Genomic DNA, 10237 nt, shown 5'->3' with positions numbered 1-10237 from the left:
CTTTCAAAAATACCTACCAAAATACAAAAATACCTACGAAAATATTAAATATTATTTCTGCAGTAATATATTGGAGATTTTTTTTTTAACAGCTAGTACCTACCTTCTTAATGGTAGAGTCCCACTTATTTGCAGTGGGAAATATTTTGCGAATTTCTTCGCATACTCTGTGAAGATCATGCACTTTGCAAGTGATGTGAATCACTTTAGGGTAGAAAAACACCAAAACATTGGCGGCTTTAACCATGTACGCCGCTCCATCGGTTAGGAGAAGTAGTAAATTCTCTCTAGCATTATTATCTCCAAACAAGGAAGCTTACTTGCAGGTACTTGCATAGTGAAGCATACGCGGTCTGCTTGGCTTCTGAAGACGTCTGTCCTTTCACCTTGTACATTTTCTTGGGCTGGGCTGCACAAACGAGCGGACGATGGTCTTGCGACGCTTGGGGACCTCAGCAAATGACTGAAACTTTACGCGGCTTACTCGAATATATAGAATTGTTATTCAAGTATACCGGGACAAGCCACGGTGATAACTTTTTTTGGCTAAATGGTTTTTCCTCTGTGGATTTTCGCACAATTTGTGCGTATAGAATTGTGTTCATTCAATGTGTATGCATTCACCAGTCCTTGTTGAGCCTTCATTTTTCCTCTTCGACCGAGTGCCAAGAGCGCATTGTTTGCCTCTCTACAATGTAGGCTCATTTCGTAACTTCGTCGGAAATTTTTGATAACCTTTCATATATTTGTATTTCCACTAACTTTATTATTCATTTTTTCACTAATCTCCTGCAAAAAAGTAGAGTGTAGATAGCATACATATGTAGATAGCATGCATAGATAGATAGCTAGCATACAGTGTAGCGCTGTCCCCTTGTCAGCAGACCACCCGGGTTCAAATAAGTTGGTTCATAATGTCCCTTTGTGAAGTCTCTGGACACCCTTAGCAAAAAAAGGGTGAGGTGGCACAGGGAAAGAAACAATATGAGAATTTAACATGCAATTGGATAAGTACGTGGTGAGCTCTACCCTCACATAACCAAACAACCTTCGAGTTGAAGCACTGCATGGGTTTACTTCATGAACGGTGGAGTAATCGAAAGAATTCATTGCAGTTTCCGGAGCTATTAATAAAATTCCGCGTCAGCAATTGTTAGTAGCTTACATTTTACGGTAAATATCTGCTTCGTGTAGTATGCACCGCATAATTAACAAGATTTGTTCGACACAAAGTTGAACAAGTGTGGTAACAACAGCCAAATATTAACTTTGGCAAGTATTTTCAATAAAAAGTCCCAGAAAAGTCTCTTTTAATAGGAAAAGTCACGCCACATCAAAAAAGTCCCAAAAAGTCTCTAAGAAAATCATTAAAAACGGTTTTATTTAATGAGATTGGCGAAGATTTGTATTTAAAACCACAAAAGTCCCACTTTTACAAAAAGTCGAAAGCCTTTTTTTCCGCGCTCTACTCATGAGTTTCCCATCAATGAGTATCTTCGTGATTTCCCGCAGTGGCGGATTACAGGGGGGAAAATGGAGGGGGCCGCCCCCAATGATTTCTAAAAAAAATTGAAAAGGTAGTTATCTTTATGGTGGCACTCAAATGAAAGTTTTTATTTCACTAGCTCCACAAGCAATTTAAAAAATAGTTACTGAATGCCACTTTTCTACGCATGTCAGACCTCACACGAATAGGGTAGTTTCCTTCATCAAAGAAAACGAAAGGCATTGATTGCGATTCGTTACCCACCATGAGTGTATTCATAATATAAACATTATTTGGTTTCAGAAATACCGGTTTAGACGAATGGCAATGGTCAATTTTAACCTCATTTGAAAAAGGCCTTAAACTTCGCCTACAGAGAGGGATGATGGAGGGAGTGAGTCTTCACGTTCGTCTGATGCTGTAACTCTCTCTCTCTCTCCCTCTCTCTCTCTCTCTACGGTACTGAGCAACCTCTGTTCACGGACACCTCTGACCAGGGGCGGTATGGCCAGGTCAGCTGGTTGGCAATCGCCGTGGGTCCCGAGCTTTGGGGGACCCCCACAATGCCTGCGTCTATCGTGAAGCGTATGTAAATGGTGAAAAAAAGACTGATTACTTGAACCAAAGATTTTTGCTATTATAAAATTCTGCAATTTCATTAGTTGCTTTATTTACTACATGCTCAGTGTGAAAAGATCGTATAAACAATGAATAAAATAAGGTCAGAAGATAAAAGAGAACCGGATGCTTTTTTGAATGGTCTATTTGGAAAGGTTATTTTAGGAGCATTTTATTTTTTAGGGTAGTTTCAAGGAAAAAATTCACTAAATAGATAGTAGAACCATTGTAGATTATTAAAATTTATTAGCTATGAAATTCTGATGTTTCATTGTATTATTTCTCACAAAATTGCTATTTATATTAACTTTTATCTAGTTATTAAGAGCCAGAATAGCGTCGAAATCCATTTCCGGGTATGCAAATGCCTAAAACTTTCCGGGGGAGAACCCCCGAATACTCGGTACGGAAGGGCCCCATCATGAGACCCAGCCGAGGGCCCCCTATAACCTCAGACCGTCCTTGCCTGTGAAAGTATTTATTTCCCCCGCAGAGAGATATGCATTTGTATAAGATAAGAACCTCTCCAACTTACGGACACGGGTACTCTTAGGGCACAATTTTACTCTTTTAAGGACACCATAGCCATAGGTTTTCTGATAGATATCTAAAAAAATTGAGAGTTTCTTTTTTATAAAAGGGATTTCATTCTGCTGGCTTAAATAACTACATTATAATACTTGCGGGGTAATATTAAGCTTAAAAATGAGTCTTTTTTTGGGTTACCTCCGACTTACGGACACACCTCACTTGCGAACACATTTTTAGGAACGATAGTGTCCGTAAATGAGAGGTTTCACTGTATTTCGTCGACTAAAGGATTTTGATGGGGCTTTGGTCTTCGGGTGATTGAAAAAAATGCTCGAAAACTATTACGTCTCGAACCACTGAGAAATGCGACAAGGGATATTACCTGTATTTCGCTATTGTGCGGTTGGATGGAATTCTGTGAATTGGAAGTTGGGGAAAGGCGAAAAAATATCTCACAAATAAAAGCAATAGAGTAGTTTCCTTCATCAAAGAAAACGAAAGGCATTGATTGCGATTCGTTACCCACCATTAGTGTATTCATAATATACAAATTATTTGGTTTTAGAAATCCCAGTTTAGACGAATGGCAATGGTCAATTTTAACCGCATTTGAAAAAGGCCACATTGGCGCCCATGCGATGCCACTCCACGTGACGTCACAGGGACCTAGTTTCTATACGAGTAGATAGGAGTTTTACATCGCCTGAGATTACCAATGCATGCATGAGGCACAGAGCTCAGGGAAACATCTCTAAATAATCACTTATTAAAACTGCCTACGATCGGAAAGTTTCGTTCGTTTGATAAGGTATTAATAATCCTTATTTAAGCCAAGCGCTACCTGCTAGCAGCCTGCATCGTAGCGGCGCTCATAGCCTCGCACCAAGTGGCCTCACACGGCGGCATCCGGAACCAGAATGACGTCACACGGGCTTTTCCCAGCATTCATACTTAACCGTCGTGTTTTCGCGCGCTTTAAAATTTCACTTTTCATTAAATCGCGAAAAATAGGTATCGTTATTTAAAAATATAAAAGTGTGAAATGCGTACTCCAGGAGTAATAATCTTTCGATGTAGGCAATTAAAAAAAACTAGGAAACCACCCTATCGTCTGATACTGGTAAAAATGGACATACATATAAAATACCACTACAATCTTTGAAGTACCACTGCTAATTTTCGCCTCTAAATTTGAATCACCTACGTCTTGGAACTTCGATGCTCGCTCAGGGGCGGATTTGGGGGTCATGACCCCCACCCAAGTTTTATTATTTTTTTAAATTTTTACTAGTTTAATAGTTTTTGCATCCTATTAAAGGGAGTGCATAGGAAAATGCATTGCTCCATGTCCTAAACGTGAGATAATTTTGAGTTGTATTCGTCGTAGAACGTAGCAATCCTTACTGTAAAAACCCCCCTATCTCTAAGGGGATATTCCATACTCACAGCACCCAGCTCATGACCCTCCCCCAATTTGATGCTGAATACGCTCCTGCTCACTCAGTGTTGTTCACGATTTACTGCTCATATCTATAGAGATTAGTCTCACATAAATATATTTTACCATTTCTAAAGAGTGTAATGATCCTTACTCGATAAAATATCATTCATAGTTTTATGCTCTCAACGTATTTATTAACATTTAAGAGATGAAAAAGTTTCGCCAACTCTGACAATGTGTGCACCGTAAGAGGACATCCACCAGTTTAGTTCCAAGGTTTTCGGTGCTGCGTAGTAGCTCACCAGGAGTCTACTGTCTGTAAAAAAAAGCAAGATACTCGAGTTTGAGGAGCTCTAGCGTCTAAATGAAGCAATTGATTTCAATGCAATAAAAAGCATACGAAAGAGAATTTAGTTCTACGTTATATCATGTACTTTAAAAATTCTTCGGCTCAATAGTATTTCCTGTACTTAATTTTTTCTCGAAAAAGTACCCGTTATTTGCGCGTAAAATCAAGATGCCCAACTTTGAGCGCTTGGCATTCCCGTAGTTTTTGTTCCTATAACTTGCAATTTTGATATAAAGAAGCCACATCTATTACTAGCAGTTTGCCGAAAAGAAATTGTTTATACTACAAAAATTAACGGAGTTGTTGTGAACAACGCAAACCTCTGCTAACTTCGAAACAAGTGAGTCAATTGAAAATTGATTGGTACTGCTGTCTTTCGTAGAATGTCAGTAATGCAAGCACATATGAAATGTATATTAAATATCAATAATAACGTCAATATCACTTATTATTTATAGAGATGTTTCTATGCGCGTACCGGCAGCTCCGTCGTGGGAGGGGGAGGAGAAAAGAGGCGCGTGGTTGCCACCGACTCAGCAGAGGGCGCGCTTCCTTTAAATGACCGACTCGCACGATGAAAGTATCGTTGTTGCACCCTTCAGATAAACTTAAGGTCAGGTTGGGCTGAGCTTTCATCAAAATGCTTTTCTACGACGTAAATTCTAAGCCATAATAGCGTATATTTTATCGGATGGTAAAAATTTATAATCCTTCTGTTTAGCCGTGACTCTTTTCACTGATATCAAGCTGATACCAAGACAATCAGACACTGTTTGATACACAGGATATCTTTTGTCCATACTTTTTTTCTGCTTCGCAGCGAAAAAAGCAAATTGCACTCAATACCATTTGGACTTCCGTCTCCGAAAAACCCGTTCTTGGACGCTTATTCACCGAGGGAATCTGCACTAACAATAGTCGAATCATCCCTAAAGGTAAACATTTTAAAGCAACCAGCGAATGATTCATTAACTGCAAGGGTACTGTGAGTCACGATGCGCTATGTGGCAACTGCGCACGACTTCGAGAGACTTTCTCTTTTCTGTTGCTTTGTTTAGCCCATCCCCGTCAGGCAGGGAGAAGGCGACAACAAGAGCTAAAAACAAAAATAAATATAAAAAGATATTGAATATACTGCTTACATTTAACGTTTATAATCTACGTATATACATTACGAACATTCTACGAAAGACAGCAGTACCAATCAATTTTCAATTGACTCACTTGTTTCGAAGTTAGCAGAGGTTTGCGTTGTTCACAACAGCTCCGTTAATTTTTGTGGTATAAACAATTTCTTTTCGGCAAACTGCTAGTAATAGATGTGGCTTCTTTATATCAAAATTGCAAGTTATAGGAACAAGTATATCAGGGATGGCAAGTGAAAGAAACGAAAACGCTTCGTTTCGATTCGGAGTGAAACGAAAATACGAGGTCTGGGTTTAGTTTCGTTCGCGAACGAAATCAAAATCGACAAAGAGTTTAGTTTAGACCGGGACAAAACTTTACTCCCGGGAATGAAACTAAATTAACCGAAACTCCGCTGCTCATAGTTAAGTTTCGCTCTCAGAAGTTGAGTGGAGGGGGAAAAGAGGGAATAGTTTCGACCCATTACGTGTGACATACGTGTAAGGAGGTTGAAGCATTAAGCTTAAAAATCGAATGGTTAGTTTGCGTTCACCGTTCTGCTGTCTGTGGTCAAAATATGAGTGCCCCATGCATCCAATGGCGGTAAGCCGAACCTCAAATTCATTCGACCATACTTCGTACTTGGTGTGCGGGTCGAAACGAAACTGTTCGAAGGTGAAGCACATCGTCCCTCCTGTGCGAAACATTCTCTGTGTTGCGTTTCGTCCATTTAAATCGTCGGGTTTTAATCCATTTCGTTTCGTCTCTACGTTTCGCTCCCGGGAACGAAACTATTGGAATTTTATTAGTTTTGACTTTCGTTTCGTTCCACTTGCCATCCCTGGTCTAGACATATTCCGCCTCAGGTGGATCTTTATCCGGGAAAACAAGAAATCCCAACAGACGTTGGAGTCAAGCTTGCTTGACCGGTGGCGAGCGCATCCTATGGCTTGGTGGTCACAGTCGTCTTATTTTGCCGTCGACTTCCTCATCGCCTATATCACGGATACACACACTTTTAGATTGACTGATTCCTATGCAGGCACGTTGCTGGGGGGTTTGCTTAGGGGCTGCAGCCCCCCAGGTTTTTTCATTGTGGCGACTACATGCCGGCCCCGATGGCGCCGGGGTAATGCCCCGTCTGCCTATCCTGAGGTCGCGAGTTTGAATTCCGCCTGGGTGGATCCAACACCATCCAGGGCAGGGATTTATGTGATTGTTAAGGGGTTAACAAGTAAATAAAAAAGGACTATATAGTCCAAAATTCGCTTGTAAAATAGACGAAATAATATTTATTATTATTGTAATAGACAAGTTTTTCGGCAGTCCAATAGTTTGAAGACCTTGATGGATTGAATGAGGCACTACTCCTGTGGCAGAGATAATGGTTGGTATTCTGTGTACTTTATCTGATTTCCTCAATCTCTTAATTTCATTTTTAAGTTCTTCATAGTTTTCCATTCTGTTGGTGTAGGCTGTAGTGATATTATGCGAATTAGGTACGGCAATGTCTATCAAGTACGTTTCATTGTGAGTTTTATCTTGTACTACTAGATCAGGTCTATTGCAATGGACTGTTTTATCGGTAATAATTTAACGGTCATAATAAATCTTACAGTGGTCGTTTCCAAGGATGGTTTTAGGTGTGTACTTATAATAAGGAACTCCATTTTCTATGTGTTTATACTTTAGAGCTAATTTCTGGTGGATGATGTTGCATATTTGATTGTGACAATGCAGATAGTCTTTTTGGGATAAGTTAGTGCATCCACTTGTGATGTGCTGTATCGTCTTATTATTATTATTATTATTAATATTATTATTTTTTTTATTATTATTGTTATTATTTTCATTTTTCCCTCTTGCTATCTTACAAGGATTTTTCACAGTGAACGGACCAAGTCAAGTTCAGCTGTGTTTTGTTATTACTTCCGTAATTATTCTATTGAAAGGAACCGTCGGACAATATGACAGGTGTCCAGGATGACTGACTTTTGTATTTTTGGTAGAGTTTTCTCCAAGTTTAGCTTTTTTAGCTGGTGTAGAACTTCGCACGGTGTGATTCCTGTTGTTGTTATCACTATTGGGCATATATCTACTGACTGCATCTTCCACAAGGCTTTGATCTCTGCTGCAAGTTCTGCATATTTGTTAATTTTGGTGGATTGTGCTTTCTGTACATTATGGTTTAAGGGAATTGTCACGTCTATGAGGGTAGTGTGCCGTTTTATTTTGTCTATTATAACTATGTCCGGTCTATTGTTTTTAATTGCTCGGTCAGTTTTTATTTCTGCATTCCAGTATAGTTTGCACTCATTGTTTTCCATAACATCAGGTGGATGGTATTTGTAGTATGGTTCATCGGTGTCCAGGATTCTATTTTTTCTTGCCAGTTCTTGGTGCATGATTTTAGCTACATTGTCATGTCTACTGGTATATTCATTTGCTGCTAGAGCCGTGCAACTTCCCATAATATGCTCTATTGTCTCAGATTGGTTCTTGCATCTTCTGCACTGATCGCTGTTTATGTTTTCTTTTAATATGAACTTTCTGTAGTTCCTCGTCAATATTATGCGATCTTGAATGGCCCTCATAAATCCGATTGTTTCCCCATATATATTCCCTTGTTTTAACCATATATTTGAAGCCTCTTTATCTATGTGCGGCATGTTTAACTGATGAGGATGGTGCCCATGAAGCTCTTTACTTTTCCATTGATTGATAAGTTGTTCTGTAGTTTGATTCGGGATGTCTAGTTCACGGTTGCTTAGATGTAGTGGTGTGTAGTGACTGTCTGTTTTACATACTATTTCGAAAAGTTTGCATTTGACTCCTTTGCCATAGAAGTATTGTCTTAGATCAGCAATTTGCTTATAGTGAAGCTGTACAGCATCAAGAATACCAAGTCCTCCTTCATGTGTGGGAAGTATTACTCTTTCTGTGGAGCTCTTTGGGTGGTGTAAACGGTGTTTTGTAAGAAGGGTTCTCACAATTCTGTTTATTTCATTAAGATCGGTCAAGGTCCATTTGATAATTCCAAAGGTATAGAGAAGGATTGGTATTGCAAAAGTATTGATGGCTTTTACTTTATTCCGCCCGTGAAGTTCCGTTTTCAGGATATTTTCTATTCTGCTGCTAAGTTCTTTCTTTATGTTGTCTTTTAACTGTGTATGGGGTATGCCCATTAGTTGGGCAATGCCTAGATATCGGTAACTTTCGGTTTCTTTAAGGTTTTCTATTAAAGTATTTTCATCGAGGGTATAACCATCTGTGGCTGTTAGTTTTCCCCTCTGTAGATGAATGGATTTGCATTTGTCTATACCGAATTCCATTCTGACGCCTTTAGTAAAATTGTTAGTTATGGTTAGCAGTTTTTGTAACTGCATGGGCGAGTTCCCGTACAGCTTCAAGTCATCCATGTATAACAGATGATTTAGGGTGTAGTTGTTGTTTTTCGGGCTTGTGGCTATCTTAAACCCATAACCTGTATGGTTCAGTGTTTTACTTAGAGGGTTTAGACACATACAAAACCATAGAGCACTGAGGGAGTCGCCTTGGAATATCCCTTTGCGGAAGTATATTGTTCTAGACTGCTGCGTTCCATTTGTTGTGTTCAATTTAATTGTTGTTGACCATTTTTGCATTATCAGTTCAAGGAAGGCTAATATATTTGGGGCAATTTTATATATTTTAAGTACCTCCAGTAAGTAAGAGTGAGGTATCGAGTCAAAAGCTTTTTTATAGTCTATGTAAGTTATGCTTAAGTTTCGCTGTTTCTTCAGGGCCTGTTGCGTTACTATGGAGTCTATTATTAATTGGTCTTTGCATCCTTTTGAAAATTTGTAGCAGCCTTTTTGCTCTTCTGTCATTATTTTTTGCGCATCGAGGTGAGCTTGGATTTTATTGGTGAGTATTGAAGTAAGTAGTTTGTACATGGTTGGTAGGCAGGTTATTGGTCGGTAGTTTGCAGGATCTGTATTTGCATCGTTTTTGGGAAGGAGAAAAGTGCATCCTCTAACCAAAAACTCAGGAGTATCTATTGGTTTCTGTAATATATGGCAAAATATTCTTGCTATGGTGGCATGCAAAGCAGTGAATTTTTTAATCCAGAAGTTCTGAAGTTTGTCCGGGCCAGGTGATTTCCAGTTTAGTGTTTTTCTAATGGCCTCCTGAACGTCGTGTTCTGTTATTCTGACTGATGGCATATCTTTTACATCAGCGACCCTGTTTCGTTCTTCACAGAGTGTCTCGGTGTTGTTGTCGTGTGTATCTGTTTTTTCCCATAAATTAGACCAATATTCTGTTAAGTGTGCTATGGGGGGATATTCGGTTTGCGTTTTACTTTTTGCGTTCATTAAATTTCTATAGAATTGCTTTTCGTTCTTTTGGAAGAGATTATTTTGGCGCTTCCGCTCTGTACATTTTTTGTATCTCCTTAGCCTTTTAGAGTAGACGGCCAGTTGCTGCGAGTACTTATCAATTACCTCTGTGATCTTCTGAGCAGAAAGATCTTCCTCACGAGCAGGATAAATTATCTGTTTGACTTTTTTGAGCAGTTTTCTTGTATGTGTTCCTCTTTTATATTGTGTTAGCTGGCCCAGTATCTTCCGTATGTTTTCAATCCGATTCGTTAATCTTTTCTCCCATGGGGGAGCTGACTCAGTCTTCGGCTTACGTCTTCCATTGA

This window comes from Ischnura elegans, chromosome X (genome assembly GCF_921293095.1).
Source record: "Ischnura elegans chromosome X, ioIscEleg1.1, whole genome shotgun sequence".
NCBI classification, from domain to species: Eukaryota; Metazoa; Arthropoda; class Insecta; order Odonata; family Coenagrionidae; genus Ischnura; species Ischnura elegans.
Note: the sequence above shows the minus strand (reverse complement) of the source record.